Below are 19040 nucleotides of genomic sequence, written 5' to 3'. Positions count from 1 at the left end.
GTTACTATCAAGGAAAATAAACCAGGATAGAAAGGACCAGTGTGGTTTGAATTATAAAACAACATATTTTCTTATGAAATCTTTATGGTATGCGTGACTAGGGGCGTGCTGGGGCGTGATCAGGGGTGTGGCAGGGGTGTGGCTTAAGTGTCCCTCTTTCACATCTCAAAAAGTTGGGAGGTATGCTTCAGATCGCTGTCACTGCATTATTATTATAATTGGCTCTGATCACTGACCCATTTTACCCCCTCCACGTAGTTGAAGGGTCGACGGATATTGAATACTATGAAAAGGTTGTGTAGATAAAACCCTCATACTTCATGGAGGTGACCAGTCAGTGATTGGCAGAGGAGGATCATTCACAAGGCAGTTATATGCCTAGGGCCTGGAGAGAGTCTAAGGGCCTGGTGGAGGCTAGCCGCCGCCAAATCTTAATAGAAAAAAAAGCCAGGTGACCATCAGCAAAAAGTGCTATCCTGCCTAGGGCTCCATTTCCTCTCTTAAGTACAAATGAAGTAAGCAGAATATGGACGCTGCCATATTTATTTCCTTTTAAACAATGCCAGTTGCCTGGCAGCCCTGCTGATCTATTTGGCTGCAGTAGTGTCTGAATGACACCTGTAACAAGCATACAGCTAATCTTGTTAGAGAATGTCAGAAACGTCTGATCTGCTGCATGCTTGTTCAGGGTCTAGGGCTGAATGTATTCGAGGCAGAGGACCAGCAGGACAGCCAGGCAACTAGTATTTTTTTTTTAAATCAAATAAATATGGCAGCCACTTTATTCCTCTCACTGCAGTTGTCCTTTAATCAATTTCTAGTGATTGGCCAATCAAAATTGAATGTGTGTGCCAGGCTTTATACTTTTAGCCATAGCCCCTGAACAACCATGCAGATCAGAGGTTTCTGACTGAAGCCTGACTGGATTAGCTGCTTGCTTCCTTCAGGTGTGTGATTCAGATATTACTGCAGCCAAAGATCAGCAGCACAGCCAGCCAGGCAATTGGTATTGCTTAAAAGGTAATAAATATTGCAGCCTCAACATACCTCTCTTACCAGGTGTTAAAGGAATACTGTAGGGGGTCGGGGGAAAATTAGTTGTACTCACCCGGGCCTTCTAATGGTCCCCGCAGACATCCTGTGCCCGCGCAGCCACTCACCGATGCTCCAGCCCCGCCTCCGGTTCACTTCTGGAATTTCAGACTTTAAAGTCTGAAAACCACTGCGCCTGCGTTGCCGTGTCCTGGCTCCCGCTGATGTCACCAGGAGTGTACTGCGCAGGCACAGACCATACTGGGCCTGCACAGTGCGCTCCTGGTGACGTCAGCGGTAGCAAAGACACGGCAACGCAGGCGCAGTGGTTTTCAGACTTTAAAGTCTGAAATTCCAGAAGTGAACCGAAGGCGGGGACGGAGCATCGGTGAGTGGCTGCGCGGGCACAGGATGTCTGCGGGGACCATTAGAAGGCCCGGGTGAGTTCAACTAATTTTCCCCCGACCCCCTACAGTATTCCTTTAAGTTTAGGTCTGGGAGTGACCTTTTTGAGATCATTTGGGTCAATTACTTGCCTTCGTTATTTTGAATTAAAGGACACATGAATTTTACAGGAGAGGCTGGCGTATGTAAGTTATACTCAGTAGCGTAGCCAGGCCTGGATTTACCTCACAGGAGCCTATAGGCACAGGTGTCCTGGCACCCTAGACTCCGCCTTCCATGAACCTACAAACCCCCGCCGAACCGCAGTGCAAGTGTGCTGGCTGTCCCAGCTGTCACTCCTCCCTTACCCATCATAGGTAGCTACAGGTGCCCCTTAGTATTAGATAGCCAGAAGTACCCTCAATATTAAGTAGCTAGTGTTGCCCCCAAGTATTTGGCATCTAGTGGAACCCTGACTGAAGGGAGATATCGTCAGAGGAATGCTGAGAGCAAGATGAGTAACCTCTCTCTCATCAGGACTCTGCATAGGAAAGGAGGTGTTTGGGGAGAGGAGTAAGCCACCTCACCCTCTCCAGGCGCCTGAAGGCACATGCCTACAGTGCCTTATGGTAAATCTAGCCCTGGGCATAGCTAAGGAGCTATGGGCCCCAGTGCACATTTTACATTGGGCCCTCACAAGCACTCTACATAACCATTGATGTGGCGCACCAAACCTGCCCAGGATATGCACAGTATTAGAGGTGTAAGAAGGGGATGGGGAACAGTGTGTTAATGATTACTACTATTCAAAGTATCTATAGAAGTGATTATTACCAGCACAGGGCCAGTAAAGAGCTAATACTACGGTTGAGGGAGAGCCTCTTGGGGCCCCTCTGGCCCAAGGGCCCTGGTGTAGTCGCAACCTCTGCTACGCCACTGGTTATACCCGTTAGCACTGTACATATGCACACCACATCACTGCAGGGCAACACTTCTCCTGTACAGAGCCTGACAGCTACTCCAGCGTCACAAAAGCAGGACATTCACTGCAATAGATAAGCATGCCACAGACTTACATGGAGGCTGCCAGTTACCTCCACACCGGAAACCACACTGCAATAACCTGCTGTAGAATAATAATAAGAAAAAAAAACGACAACAATAATAAAAATAAATGTAGCAATAATAAAATTCTGAGTCAATGCAAATTGTATGAAAATGTATTCAGCTGGGGAATGGATCACTTCCAACCCGCATACATTTGCACCAGTCATAAGGCAGAGCAGGAAATACTGACGTGACCAGAGGGAGGGCTGGAACCCACCAGAGCGATTTTCTGAGAGTTTAGGGATGTTTTCAAAACACTAGAGATTTCCCTAAACGCTCAGCTAATGTTAATGGATGGGCCAAATTGTGTTTTTATCGCAAACTCAGGACATGCAGCATTTTTAGCGTTTTGCGTTAGCGTTTCTGCAATGTAAAGTATATAAAAACGCTGGCATTATCGCTCGTCAAAACCTGCACAGAGTGATTTTGCTCTCGTTTTTACATTACTGCACACTGTAACAAAATTATAATTGAAAGGACCATTTAGAATTAAAACCGCTAATCGCTACACAATCGCTGGCAAAACGCTTACACTTTTTAAAATCGCTACCAAAATCGCCAGAAAACAATCATGAAATCGCTTACAAAATGCTCATTAAAATGCTAGCGATTGCGATTTGTAGTGGGTTCCAGGCCTAAAGCCACATATTGTGGTGCACCTTAATATTGCGCAGTAGAGCGGACCTGATCGTTCTCCTGCGCTATATTAAGGTGCACGCTTGAGCCGAGGAAAAAGAGGAGCCCCATCAGGTCCGCTTTACAGTAAGCGCTCCTCCTCTCAGTACATTGGATCAGTGACTCTGGGCATAAAGTCGCATTGTGACCTGGAATAGGAAGCCTGCAGGTCCCCTGTGTGCATGCGCAGGCTTCCTGGCTTCTTTCCCCGCCCTCTACCGCGCGTCATATTGCCGTGCACGCGAGGAGGAAGTCCATAAGCCTGTTCCGGGTCACAGCGCAACTTTAGAGGTGGCCACACATACCATACAATTCTTCAACTACTAGCCGACTGCGTCACGCCGATGGGCGTGGCCACGGCGGCAGCCCCAGGACCGCCTAACGCCGATCGGCCTAAAGTCCTGGGGCTCTGTTTTACAGGAGATCGCACGCAGCCAGCTGAGCTCCGCCTTCAGTCTCTGAGCGCCGCTCGGGAGACTGTTAGATGGCGAAGCCGCCGTCTAATTACCGGTACAGAGATGCAATCTAAGGCAGCGCTCTACTGGGAACAGCTGTGTGACACGGCTGTCCCCTCCAATGGCTCAGAGGATGAAGCCTATGATAGCCGATCACAGTGATAAGCTGGCGGGGGGAGGGAGGGAGTGGTCACTGCACTTATAATAAAAAAAAAGACACAATTTTAATAAAAAAATAAAATATTTAAAAAAAAACCCAAACACCTGGGGTGCAATTAGACTCCACCAACAGAGAGCTCTGTTAATGGGCAGAAAAGTGGGGGTGGGGGTGGGGGGGAAATCACTTGTGTGCTGTGCTGTGCGGCCCTGCAGCTTGGCCTTAAAGCTGCAGTGCCCTATTTTACAAAAAAAGGCCTGGTCTTTAGGGGGGTTTAACACTGTGGTTCTCAAGTGGTTATGTACGGTATCTTTCCAATTCAAGAATTGCAATCAATTTTTCTAACTGATTGTAAAATTTCAAAAATATGACCAATGTACCACACACCTATATTACATTTTTCCCCAATTATGAAAAAATAATTGAAAACTGAGAAAATTGCTTGGGTATATATATTAATACACCGAAGATCTACCACACACACACACACACACACACACACAATTCAGTGTTCATAAAAACTGATCAGAAAAATGTTACACTACCAACTGACTTTTATTGAATAAAATCGGGAAATCCAATTTCTTGCTTGAATTAAAAAAAAAAAAAAAAAAAAAGATTTCATTTTTTGGGGAAAGCCAATCATTTTTATTGAATTTCTGTAAAATCGGATCATTTTATTGTATCGTGTGCGGCCACCTTAGAGAGACACTGAAGCGAAAAAAAAAATATGATATAGTGAATTGGTTGTGTACTATGAATAAATATTCTCATATTTTTATTTTCAGGTATATAGTGTTTTTTCTAACATTGCATCATTCTCTAATATGTGCAGATTACACAACACTCAGCATTCAAAATGAGTCTTTCAGAGCAGTCTGTGAAGTAATGACCTCTCCTCTGGCAGAGAAAAAGTAATTAGTTCAGGAACAGTTGAGATAATAAAAGTCAGAAGACAGCCCTCTCCACGACTTTGAAAGTCGTAGAGCTTAATGGCTTTTTTGCATAGAGATAACAACTGAAGTTTCTTACCTCTTCCTGTACTGGAAACAATTAGACTGATGTATCTGATCTTAATGTTTTATTTCTTATCTGTACTACACATACTTGTGGTGGGACTGTAGTGTTGTCCGGATCATCAACTAATCGTTCATTTGATCCGGATCTTTTTGGTGAGTCGGATCATCCGGATCATCACAATGAATGATTCGGTTCACAGTGGATGTCTGTCTGGAAGAAACAGGAACATACAGAATGTACAGTGCAGGGAAAGTCCTGTCCTGCTAGTCATTTCACCCCCAGTCTGCTTCCCTAGTAAACAGGGCCGGCCCTAGACTTTTTGCCGCCTGAGGCAAATTTTCCCCGCTCTGGGGGGCCGCCGAGCTGGAGGGGTAGCTGGTAGGACGGGGGTATTGGGCCTAGCGGCGGGGAGGGGGGTCGGACCCCCCCTCCCTCGCCTGGGTCCCCCGATCTGCGCTCCCCTCCAGCCTTAAATAGAAGCAGCCGCTATTTGTAAGAGGCACGGGCGGGGAGGACTCACCTCTTCCCAGCGTGCGCTCCACTGACGTCACTTCCTGCAGGAAGTGACGTCAGTGGAACGCACGCTGGAACGAGGAAGAGGTGAGTCCTCCCCGCCCGTGCCTCTTACAAGTAGCGGCTGCTTCTATTTAAGGCTGGAGGGGAGCGCAGATCGGGGGACCCAGGCGAGGGAGGGGGGGGTCCGACCCCCCTCCCCGCCGCTAGGCCCAATACCCCCGTCCTACCAGCTATCCCTCCAGCTCGGCGGCCGGCTCCCCGCACCCACGGACGGGCGGGTGCCGCCCCTGGAAATTTGCCGCCTGAAGCAAAAGTTTCACCCCGCCTCATGAGCGGGCCGGCCCTGCTAGTAAAATGATTCAAATGATTCGGTTCAAAGATCCGGATCTTTTCATTGATCCGATTCGAATGATCGGAATCCTTAAAAAAATCTGGACTTCCCATCACTATCTTGGAGCGGCTGCTTTGTGAGCCACATAACGCAGCTCAATCTGACGCCCAACTTCAACACCACCATACGTTGTGTTAGGGGCACGTTATGCGACCTTAACGTCCCCTAAAACGCAACGTCTTGGTGGGAAAGAGGCCTTAAACAATACCAGTTGCCTGGCTATCTTGCTGATCCTCTGCCTCTAACACTCCTAACTATAGACCCTGAGCTAGCATGCAGCAGGTCAGGCGTTTCTTACATTATTGTCAGATCTGACAAGATTAGCGGCATACTTGTTTCTGGTTTGATTCAGACACTACTACAGCCAAATAGATCAGCAGGGCTGCCAGGCAACTGGTATTGCTTATAAGGAAATAAATATGGCAGCCTCAATATATCTCTCGTTACAATTGTCCTTTAAAGAACAGACCAGATGAAAACAAATATCATGTCACAACTTTAAGAGCGCTAATCTTTTAGCAGCATGTGATATGAGACAAATGCCCAAAGGATATGGCAAAAACTATCTCTATCTTCTTTTATTAATGCAAAAAAATCCACATTCATATTTGAAATGTCGCTTCAATGGCAATAAATACAGCAGGTACAAAAAAAGGCCACAGATATTGAAAATTCATCCAATCAATACTTCCATGGAATTATGTGCCTTCTTCATTAAAGAGAACCTAAAGAGGAATAAAGGCGGGCGGTTAAACTTGCCGTACAATGGGCTTCTTCCAGCTCCCTGCAGTCCTCCTGCACCCTCGCTGTCATTCCGTGCTCCTCTGTTCAGCCGCAGCGCCCTTCTGACAGATGCATGCGCAGCTCTGGGTCATGCGCCTCCTGATCACACTCCCGTGGACGGGAGCATTCTGTGCTCACACAGTATGGAAAAATTGCTACTGCAAGTTTAACCACTTCACCTCCAAGGGTTTTTCCCCTTAAAAAAAAACAGAGCAATTTTCACCTGTCAGCGCTCCTTCTATTCATTCGCCTATAACTTTATTACTACTTATCACAAAACAATCTATATCTCATTTTTTTCTCCACCAATTAGGCTTTCTTTGGGGGGTACATTTTGCTAAGAATTATGTTATACTAACTGCATTTTAACAGGAAAAATAAGAACAATGTAAAAAGAATTATTATTTCTCAGTTTTCGGCCATCATAGTTGTAAATAAAACATGCTACCCTAATTAAAACTCACACATTTTATTTGACCATTTGTCCCAGTTATTGCAACATTTAAAATGTTTCCCTAGTACAGTGATCTGCAAACTTGGCTTTACAGTTGTTAAGGAACTACAAGTCCCACAATGCATTGCAGGAGTCTGACAGCCACAGTCATCATTCATAAAGGCAAATGCATTGTGGGACTTGTAGTTCCTTAACAGCTGGAGAGCCAAGTTTGCAGGTCACTGCCCTTGTAATGTATGGCGCCAATATTTTATTTGGAAATAAAACTGCATTTTTTCAGTTTTGCGTCCATTACTTATTAAAAGCCCATAATTTATAAAGTAATAGTACTATACTCTCTTGACATACATATTAAAAAAAAAGTTCCGTTTTTTTTAATGTATATATATATATATTTTTATTTACAAAAAATTTTGGAGTAACTATTGGGGAGTGTGGGAGGTGAGGGGTTAATTTTAAATGAAAAAAAAAGTCTGTTAGTCTAAAAAAATGTTTGTAGATGTAATTTTACTATTTGGTCACAAGATGTCCTTGTGTATAACTTCCTCATGCGTAGTATTACTACCCAAACAGGAAGCAATGCGTGGACGTGTAAATATCGGCTTTTGTGAATGAGGGCGCAATCTCAATGATGACGGCGTTCATTCACATGGGAACTTAGATCAATGTATGGGAACTATGTTCCCAATCATTGGTCTCCAGACTAAGAACCAGCGGCGGTAACGAGCGTGGGAGCGCACGAGGGGGGGGGGGGTGTCAGTGGGAGTGCATGGCGGGGAGGGACATAGTAGCTACGCCCCTGCAAGAAGATATGGGGAAATGCAGGGACGTAGTTACTCGTGGGAGGGGAAGTGGTTAATCCCACTATGTTGGTCTTCACTGGACTCTGTAGACCTCTGAGGAAGTGGTCTTTCAGCAACAAAATGTGCATCAGGCCCTACCACAGAATCTTGCTCCAAAAGTCCAAGACATGTTGTGATCTGTTCCCTTTGCATGCATCATTTGAATTTATAATGTTTTAACTGATATTTGCACAGCATTATATCTCATTGCAATTATGTGTTACAACATTTATTGTACAGATTTACTCCACACCCTCAGTGGCTACACCACTCATTATTGTTTTCATATGTTTTATAAAATATGTTAATACTTTGAATGGTATCAGCAGTCTTTGATACTGTGTTGTGTGAAGGGCACATTCCTTAAAACTACAATTTCTAATTTCAACCAGGCTTTACAAGAATTCAGGTTTAACTTATACCCCCTTCCCAAACCAGTCCATTGGGTGTTTATTGCTCTTTGGCTTTCCTCACGTTTATTTTTTGTCTCCTACGTTTTCTCCCAGGAGATACAGTAATATTTCATAGCTATTCTGAGTATTTTCTTGCTGGTGGCTTCAAAGACATTTTGCTGAAAAGGTATGAACATATCCCCTAAGATAAAACTTGAGAAGGTGGCCCATTTGCAATTCACTTTTTCTCCTCAATTTTCTCCTAGGAGATCATTTTTCATCTTCTATTTAAAATAACTTGTAATTTTCAATTTAAAAAGTGCCAAAAAGAAGTTGAAAAAGTACTATCAAAACTATTTTGAGCGTTTCCTTGCACACTAAAATGCAATTTATTGATAAGTTTTAAAATATCACCTAGGAGAAAACTCAGGAAAACATTGTAATAGTATATGGGCCAAGATGTACTGAATAAGGGCCCTTGACCCAGGTGCAATTTAACTTTTCTCCTTAGTTTTCTGCAAAGAGATAATTTTTCATCTTCGAATTAGGATTACTTTTCAGCACTTTGCAATGCAAAAAATAACAAAACCAAGTAGGTGGAAAAGTACTCTCCAAATTATTTTAAGAATTTTATTTTAAAGTGAACCAGAGACGAAGCCCCCTCATGTATTTTACCATATATATCAGTGGGAACATTAGAGAAAACGCCTACCCTGCTCTCTGTTTCATTCTTCACTGCTCAGCCTGCTTCTTATCAGCTCTGAGCATTCAGTCTGGGTTTGCTCAGGAATCATTATAGCTGAGTCATTATAGCAGAGCCACAAGAGGGCAGGCTTGGGCTTGAAAAGACATCAGAGAAGACAGACTCAGCTATAATGATTCCTGAGCAAAGCCAGACTGAATGTTCAGTTGGGGATTTTATCAGAGCTGATAGCAAGCAGGCTGAGCAGTGCTTTGTCTCTGGTTCACTTTAAGAACTTTTTTTTCAGTAAGATGGTTTAACCTCCTTAGCGGTAACCCCGTGCTGGACACGGGGTAAGCCGCCGGAGGGTGCCGCTCAGGCCCTGCTGGGCCGATTTTCATAATTTTTTTTTTGCTAGACGCAGCTAGCACTTTGCTAGCTGCGCCAGCACTCTGATCGCCGCCGGCCCCCGCCCGATCGCCGCTATTTGCTGCGGCGCGCGGCCCCCCCCCCAGACCCCAGCGCTGCCTGGCCAATCAGTGCCAGGCAGCGCCGAGGGGTGGCCCGGGACTCCCAATGACGTCCCGACGTCAGTGACGTCGGTGACGTCATCCCGCCCCGTCGCCATGGCGACGGGGGAAGCCCTCCAGGAAATCCCGTTCTATGAACGGGATTTCCTGATCGGAGATCGCCGAAGGCGATCGAAGCGGGCGGGGGGATGCCGCTCAGCAGCGGCTATCATGTAGCGAGCCCTCGGCTCGCTACATGATTAAAAAAAAAAAAATTTAAAAAAAAACTGCTGCGCTCCCTCCTGGCGGTATTTTTCATACCGCCAAGGAGGTTAAAAGGTATTTTGACAAGTTTGAAAATATACTGGTAACCTAATTAATTGCATATGGGCCCTACCAGCAAGCAACAAATCAGATATTTTTGATACTTTTTCAACTGCAAAGTTCTAAAAAGTTATTTTAAAGAGAAGATGAAAAATCATCTCCTTGGGAAAAAAACTCAGGAGAAAAAGATAATTGCATATTGGGTCGAGTTTCTTATTTGGGGGTGTGGCGTTATATATTATGACATCACATCCTTTTTCTACACTTACGGTATATATTATCTGTTACATTTTTTTGTTCCTTCCCTTCTTAGTCCCCTCTGTTTGATTTCTCTGTTTGATTTTGAGTACAATTAAAAACGTCAAAAACGTCTCTACTAACTCACTATTGATTATTATTAATCTGCCAGCTTTGGACCAAAAGTAAAGTAATCTGTGCAGAAATAAAAATAGTGGAAGCAGTCATCTTGCATAATAATGTAATATCCAGTTCTCCAGTTCACTCTGTAAGTACCACAATGCTATTTTCAGACTGCAAAACTTTCTATCTATGCAGCTTAAAGGATACCCGAGGTGACATGTGACATGATGAGATAGACATGGGTATGTACAGTGCCTAGCACACAAATAACTATGCTGTGTTATTTTTCTTTCTTTGCCTGAAAGAGTTTAACATCATGTATGTAAGCGGCTGACTCAGTCCTGACTCAGACAGCAAGTGACTACAGTGTGACCCCCACTGATAAGAAATTCCAACTATAAAACACTTTCCTAGCAGAAAATGGCTTCAGACAGCAGGAAAGAGATAAAAAGGGTCAATAGTTCATAGATTTTAGCTTTGGCATAGTTCAATGAATGTGTCATTGAGCAAAAACAATAAAACAGTAAAAACTTAAAAAGTAGATTTAAACATAAAATAAAACTGTGGAATATCTTAAAAAGTCATTTTTAGGAGAAGGAAAATAGATACAATTGTTTATTTCATACGTTTATTTTCACCTCGGGTGTTCTTTAAAAGTGATTGCCAAGTCTAATCCTTTGGCTGTAATACTTTTAGCTATACTTGTAAGAGATATGGATGGCATTAAACTATTAACCTGACCTATGCACTTGTTACAGCTTCTAGATTTCTGTCATGACAGTTTTCAGGGCCAGAGGGGGGAGATATACAATATGTCTCATAAGGAGGCACAGCAATGCTGCACAACACTAATCCTCAGTCAGTACAGTGGGAAGTATGCAGGTACTTGAGTCATATGAATGAGTAAGTGACAGCAATGATAAGCAGTGACTGTTTCTATGCCTCACAAATTACTTAGAAACACGGGTATTTCCTGCAGGTTATTTTCCACTCTGCTGTAAATGATTAGAGCAGGAGCTGCTCCTGGCTAAAGTAAATTGTTAGCAGCCCGGGAGATTTTAGCATTCATATACTATTTCTGTGTTCTCTGCATGCCTCCCCTGCTTCTCAGGTGTCAGCCTACCACCTCTACTGTCAGCTGATCTCTGATAGATGTCACTTTTCACAGTTTAGCTGCTTGTGTGCTGCTGTAGGCTCTGCTTCTTCCAGCCAGACCTGAGAGGTTCTTCATAAAAGGTAAGGCAAAACAGACACTGTCACAAGTACGAGTACAGCTGCCCATTAACTGTGCAATCATTTCAGCAGATGCGATCATTCGATCAGATTTTTACAATCAAATTGTATTGAATACCACACAGTAGGTGGAGAAAATCAACATGAAATGATTTTATGGTCGATTGGAATGCAGAATTTTGTCAATCGGAATGTTGGATTTTATGATCGTATCTGAAGAAAATTCTATAATCGTCCTGTTTATCAATTGATAATAACCTTCTGATTATTTACGATACTCCAAATATAACTGAATGACCACATCTGAGGAAAATATTGTACCGTTAAAGGCCACCCTAAAGAAATACTGAGGCAGGGGGGAAAAGCATGTTCTTACTTATCCAGGGTTCTTCCAGACCCTTTTAGTCTTAAAGGTCCTTCACTCTCCTTCAGGTCACCTCAATTGATCCGCTTTCAGCCCTGGTAAAACCTGCATGTCAGCTGGGGTGCGCACTACTGTGCATGCGCTGACCCGGTTGTGCACCTCCTCAAACGCATACCTTTGGCTGGGACTGTTCTGTGCAGTTTGATAAGACTCATAACTTCTCATATGCAAAATGCTACCAGCTCGGAAAGCGTGTCTGAGGCAACCCCCCTCCCTGGAGGGCTTGGGAACGATGTTTGCGATGCAGTGTATTTAACCCCCCAGTATAGGTAGCTAGGTATAGGTGCCCCAGTATAGGTTAGCCAGGTATACAGTAGGTGCCCTAGTATAGGTAACAAGGTATAGGTGCCCCAGTATAGGTTAGCCAGGTATAGGTGCCACAGTATAGGTAGCCAGGTATAGGTGTCCCAGTATAGGTAGCCAGGTATAAGTGTCCCAGTATAGGTAGCCAGGTATAGGTGCCCCAGTATAGGTTAGCCAGGTATAAAGTAGGTGCCCTAGTATAGGTAACCAGGTATAGGTGCCCCAGTATAGGTTAGCCAGGTATACAGTAGGTGCCCTAGTATAGGTAACCAGGTATAGGTGCCCCAGTATAGGTTAGCCAGTTATAGGTTAGCCAGATATAGGTGCCACAGTATAGGTTAGCCAGTTATAGGTGCCACAGTATAGGTTAGCCAGTTATAGGTGCCACAGTATACGGTCGGTATCCAGGTATAGGTGCCCTCCTCCCCCTGCTTTGGCAGGCAGGGGGATTACAGTGATGGAGGGGGAGCAGCCCCGGGGAGGCGGCCCAACTCTGAGTACATGGCGTCTCGGCGCAGGACGAGACGAATGATGGGTCTCCCTGCTGCCGCTAAACTCCGAGGTGCCATTAAATACTATGCGACAACTCGGAGGGAGATGTAATGCGTGGTCTGGCAGCCGCCGGTGCTCCGTATTACCGGTACGCATGGTGTGCATCATAGTATTGCTGCTATGACAGCGCCCAGCTCGGCTCTCAGCAGGACGCGTTGAAATAAACTGCTTCGCCGACTCCTCCCTCGCTCTCCTTGGGCCCCTATCCTTGCTCCCCTCTCCATTAAAAAGATTTATGGCAGTGGCGGGAAGCAGTCTAAAAGTAAGAGTAAAAACTCACCTCCTTCCGGGCTAAATGCGAGGATCACGTGCCGCCGTGCTGCTATGTCTCCAGCGCCACTCACTACTCCTGCAGTGCTTCAACTGGCACCAACTGAAGGACTTTCTGATCCGAATTATGGACCATCCAGGCGGCGCAGGAGAGTGGTGAGCGATCAGTCTGGAGGAAGCTGGAGGAAGCCCCAGGTATGATTTTTGTATACCCCCCGCCTCTTAGACTTTAAGTTTCAATGTACACATGTACATAAATCAAAGTGTTTCTAATTGATGGAAGTGTCGTAGCCAGTCAGCTTCTAATCTCAGGTTTAGCGCAAGTGTGCAAAGACATTCATGGATATAAGGAAATAGAAATTGGGTGTGGTGACATGTTTAAAAATTTGCTGTTTCCTATTTCCAAAATTTTATACAGGGAGTGCAGAATTATTAGGCAAGTTGTATTTTTGAGGAATAATTTTATTATTGAACAACAACCATGTTCTCAATGAACCCAAAAAAATCATTAATATCAAAGCTAAATATTTTTGAAAGTAGTTTTTAGTTTGTTTTTAGTTTTAGCTATTTTAGGGGGATATCTGTGTGTGCAGGTGACTATTACTGTGCATAATTATTAGGCAACTTAAAAAAAAAATATATATACCCATTTCAATTATTTATTTTTACCAGTGAAACCAACATAACATCTCAACATTCACAAATATACATTTCTGACAGTCAAAAACAAAACAAAAACAAATCAGTGACCAATATAGCCACCTCTCTTTGCAAGGACACTCAAAAGTCTGCCATCCATGGATTCTGTCAGTGTTTTGATCTGTTCACCATCAACATTGCGTGCAGCAGCAACCACAACCTCCCAGACACTGTTCAGAGAGGTGTACTGTTTTCCCTCCTTGTAAATCTCACATTTTATGATGGACCACAGGTTCTCAATGGGGTTCAGATCTGGTGAACAAGGAGGCCATGTCATTAGTTTTTCTTTTTTTATACCCTTTCTTGCCAACCACGCTGTGGAGTACTTGAACGTGTGTGATGGAGCATTGTCCTGCATGAAAATCATGTTTTTCTTGAAGGATGCAGACTTCTTCCTGTACCACTGCTTGAAGAAGGCGTCTTCCAGAAACTGGCAGCAGGACTGGGAGTTGAGCTTGACTCCATCCTCAACCCGAAAAGGCCCCACAAGCTTATCTTTGATGATACCAGCCCAAACCAGTACTCCACCTCCACCTTGCTGGCGTCTGAGTCGGACTGGAGCTCTCTGCCCTTTACCAATCCAGCCACGGGCCTATCCATCTGGCCCATCAAGACTCACTCTCATTTCATCAGTCCATAAAACCTTAGAAAAATCAATCTTGAGATATTTCTTGGCCCAGTCTTGACGTTTCAGCTTGTGTGTCTTGTTTAGTGGTGGTCGTCTTTCAGCCTTTCTTACCTTGGCCATGTCTCTGAGTATTGCACACCTTGTGCTTTTGGGCACTCCAGTGATGTTGCAGCTCTGAAATATGGCCAAACTGGTGGCAAGTGGCATCTTGGCAGCTGCACGCTTGACTTTTCTCAGTTCATGGGCAGTTATTTTGCGCCTTGGTTTTTCCACACGCTTCTTGCGACCCTGTTGACTATTTGGAATGAAACGCTTGATTGTTCGATGATCACGCTTCAGAAGCTTTGCAATTTTAAGGGTGCTGCATCCCTCTGCAAGATATCTCACTATTTTTGACTTTTCTGAGCCTGTCAAGTCCTTCTTTTGACCCATTTTGCCAAAGGAAAGGAAGTTGCCTAATAATTATGCACACCTGATATAGGGTGTTGATGTCATTAGACCACACCCCTTCTCATTACAGAGATGCACATCACCTAATATGCTTATTTGGTAGTAGGCTTTCGAGCCTATACAGCTTGGAGTGAGACAACATGCATAAAGAGGATGATGTGGTCAAAATACTCATTTGTCTAATAATTCTGCACTCCCTGTATAGGCAAGGTTACGGTGTAGGATAGCCTTCTCTATTACTTCAAGGGGTAAGGATCTCAGGGGTATGGCAGTTCCAGACATCTACAGATATTATACTAGTATTCATCTAGCTCGTGTGCTGGATTGGAGAATAAATGAGGACAATAGATTATGGGTAAGAATAGAGGGGAGCTACCTCCGCCGGGACCTTCTCCTTTCCTGGATCCCAGCTCAGATACGAGCTGCTTTGTTGGTTCCCTCCCATCCCCTTATCCAACCAACGGTGTCAATTTTAGCTAAAGTAATTAAGAGATGGCGGCATTTTGATGGAATATCCCCACTGATATCAATCGTAAATAATCCAGATTTTGGACCAACTAAAGACATGGCTTGCTATGGATATGAGACTTATAGACTTAGTAGGTAATAGTGAACTAGCTATCTCTCCCTTACTTGATTCCCATAAAATTAATTGTTTCGTTGCTGTACAGCTAAAGAGTTATTGGAAGAATTTGGAGAGAAAGGAGGGTGTTATTAGCAACAAAGTAAACAATTTTGAAAGATGGGTTCTATTAAAACAAAGGCCACCGAGGACTCTCTCAAACATTTATAAAGTGCTGGATGCCACCCTCCACAGGGTCCTCCCACGATTCTGTGACGGTTGGGAAAAAATTGAAGGAATTAAAATGAATGGAGAATTATGCACTGGAATTCTAAAAATCGGACACCTATATTCCGCTTGCCCAATATAAATTAATAGCCAGATGAAACCTGCTGGAAGTGCGGACAGGATTCAGGTACCTTCTTGCATATGATGTGGAGTTGCCCTGTGGTGGAGGGCTTCTGGAGGGGGGTGGAGGAATTTTGCTCCGGGTACTTAATCCGTGGGGTTACATTAGATGTAAACTAGGCAATCTTTGGGATTAAGGATACAAAAGAAGCAGAAGGTGGTCCTGAGCAAAAACTATTGGTAGATTTGGGGGTAAGCTTAGCTAGGAAGCTTATTATTAAAAAATTGAAAAATCTGGAACCACTCTCTCTTGGAGAATGGAAAAAGGATATTATAGCATTTTTAAATAATAGAGTTTGGATAGGAGAAGATGATGTGACTGAAAGGTCTGATGCTACTTGTTGGGTTGTTATGAAACGGAGTGTTGTCTGACTTCCGTATACCTCTTTGTTTTTGTAAGGAGGAGGAGAGGACCTAGAAGTGTCCGAGTTTTTTGGGGGGAAGTATATGGAGGATGTATGAGGTATGTATGGGGTGTGGTAGGTGGGATGTCTGAGTGAACAGTAATCTGTCATTACTTTGCATTGTTTTACTATATTTCTAATATTTTCTAATTCAAATAAGATTACTAAATAAAAGATATGGCAAACCATGATGCAACTATTAACCCAACAAGGGGAAGGTGCTGATGAAGCCAATTTCTGGTTAGGATATGGCGTATTATCGCTGCTGAGAGTTTGAAAAAAAAAATTTGCTGTTGGTTGCAATTTGCCTTGCAATAGAGTTTAGCTTCCAGTTTGAGCAAATTATTATATTGCAGCTTTTCAGAGGGAGCTGCGGGGATCAGGTCCCTAAGGCTAATTTCACAGTGGGGCATAGTATTGTATTTCCTGACTGCAAAGTACATGCGATACGATGCATACAGTGAAGCGGTACATAAAAACTATGCTTTACTACAACTTTAAATGCTCACGTTATACATGACCACACAGCATGCCTTGTGTTATTCCGATGGATTCTGTCACACCACTAACACACCGATGTGAATGTATGTACCATTGCAGTATAATCGTATTACCAGGCCCGGATTTACCTCACAAGAAGAGCCTATAGGCACAGATGTCGTCAGACTTCGCCCTTCATGAACCTACAAACCCCACCAAACTGCTCCGCCAGTGTGCTGGCTGGTCCAGATGCCCCTTAGTATTAGGTCAAAAAAATGGTTCAAAACGCACCGATACACCCATAAACTTACACCCAACGGTGCAGGATCTGGTCGGCCAGGCTAGTCCACGTATACAAACGGAGAGGGTCTGCAAACCAGGCAAGGTAGGTATAATGTCGATATTCTTTTATTAACAAGTCCACACAAAAAAGACACAATACATCCACAGGATCAACTAACGCGTGTCAGGCTTACAATCTGCCCTTAGTCATAGTTGTATTAGTATTAGGTAGCCAGAAGTACCCTCAACATTAGGTATCTAGAGGAACCTCAGTATTAGGTAGCTACTGGTGCCTCTGACTTGTAACGATCGGTGAAGCACAGAGAGAATCTAATTACCGGTGATCTGCAGTATCACTGAAAATACAGATATATACCAGATTATAAGTGATCTGCAGTATCACCGATAATCCGATATACCAGCTAACCTCTGTTCACCTGAGAACAGTGTAGTGTTAGGTGCAACTGTAACACTTAGAGGACTAGGCCTCAGTGCAGTAAGGAGTACTGCACGGATTCCTTCCGAAGACCTGAACTCTTCAAGACGGGAGGAGTCAGGCTGAGAGTAGGAAGGATTGTCTGAAAGTGACACTCTGGAGGAAGTGTCACTAACAGGACGGGGAACCGCCTTCAATAGTAAGGTGGGTTCTCGAGGTCGGACAAGCCAGGTCGTAAACACACGGACAGATAAAGTACAGATTCAGAAGGCAGCGGCAGAGTCTAAGGTACAGGCAGAGTTCGGCTACAGGGTATCAGAAATATCGAGGTACAAAATCAGGAGGCAGAAGCAGAGTCTAAGGACGAGCCGGGGTTCGGCAACAGAGAATCAGAAAGGCAAGGTACAAGATCAGAGTTCAGGAGGATAGTCAGGCAGGCAAAGGGTCATAACAGATAATCACAAACAACTAGTACTTTAAGCTATCAACAGAATCTAGCTAAGTGTAGGATTACAGCTCCAGCTGGTCCCGGCACACTTAAGGATCTGACTACAGGTCTGAGTGCTCCCACGTATGTGTTCGCAGCGCCAGACAACCAGCAACTGAACAGCCAGCAGTATATATAAACAGGTAACTCTCCAGCACCTCCCCAAGTGCTGGACCAATGAGGAGTGGAGCCAGAGTCAGCTGACCAGCCTGGTCAGCTGACTCACTTCTGGCCATCATATCTTCTGCCTCAGTGCGCGCGCGCGCTTCACGACTAACGCTGGTGGACTATGAGTCCCAGCCACACCAGCACTGTCCCTGGCGTCCGCCGCGGGAGCCGCCGCACTGCACGCGGCGGCCTTTCCGCGTTCACCGCTGCGGACAACTCCTACCAGGTTTCTCGGGATGTAAGGCGTGAAACTCCTTCCTTAATTCGTCCGCATGCGTGCGGTTCTCAGGTACCCATTGTCTCTCCTCAATGCCATACCCCTTCCAATGCACCAGATATTGTACTGAGTTCTGTACAATGCGCGAGTCTAATATTTTCTCCACTTCATACTCGGGTTGGTCATCCACCAACACAGGAGGAGGGGGAGTGGAACCCACATGGACTGCAGGTTTCAGCAGGGATACGTGAAAAGTTCTTACACCCCGCATACTGGCAGGAAGATCAATGGCATAAGTTACGTTGTTGATTTTCCTAGTCACAGAAAATGGCCCCACAAACCTGGGGCCCAGTTTAGCAGATGGCTGCTTCAGGATCAAGTGACGTGTGGACACCCAGACTAAATCCCCTGGCTGAAACTTCCATTCCAAGGAACGTTTCTTGTCCGCTTGACCCTTCTGACTTTGAAACGCTTTTTGCAAATTCTCTTTAACAATTCCCCAATTGTCCCTGAGTGACCTCTGCCAATCCTCCAGTGCTGGAAATGGAGTGGAGGCCACTGGTAATGGGGAGAATTTAGGCAACCTCCCGATTACTATCTGAAACGGAGAATACCCCGCGGAGAAACTTTTCAAGTTATTGTGTGTGAACTCCGCGAAAGGCAAAAACTTGACCCAATCGTTCTGCGCCTCCGCAACATAACACCTCAAAAATTGCTCCAAAGACTGGTTGACCCTCTCCGTTTGCCCATTGGTCTGTGGGTGGTAGTAGCCCGACGAGAACGACAGCTCCATGCCCATTTGGTGACAAAATGCCCTCCAAAATCCAGACACAAATTGGACTCCCCTATCTGATACGATGTTTTCCGGAATGCCATGCAGCCGGAAGACGTGAATGATGAACAATTCGGCCAATTCCTGAACCGAGGGGAGTCCTTTCAGGGGCACAAAATGGG

The 19040-nt window shown here is 44.6% G+C and overlaps 1 pseudogene; it reads right to left on the bottom strand.

Moving 5' to 3' along the window:
* The window catches only part of LOC137522181 (sacsin-like), a 74445-nt pseudogene that overhangs the window by 48052 nt on the left and 7353 nt on the right, over positions 1 to 19040 (bottom strand).

This window comes from Hyperolius riggenbachi, chromosome 6, assembly GCF_040937935.1.
Source record: "Hyperolius riggenbachi isolate aHypRig1 chromosome 6, aHypRig1.pri, whole genome shotgun sequence".
Lineage (NCBI taxonomy): Eukaryota > Metazoa > Chordata > Amphibia > Anura > Hyperoliidae > Hyperolius > Hyperolius riggenbachi.
Note: the sequence above shows the minus strand (reverse complement) of the source record. Positions and strands in the feature narration are given on the sequence as shown.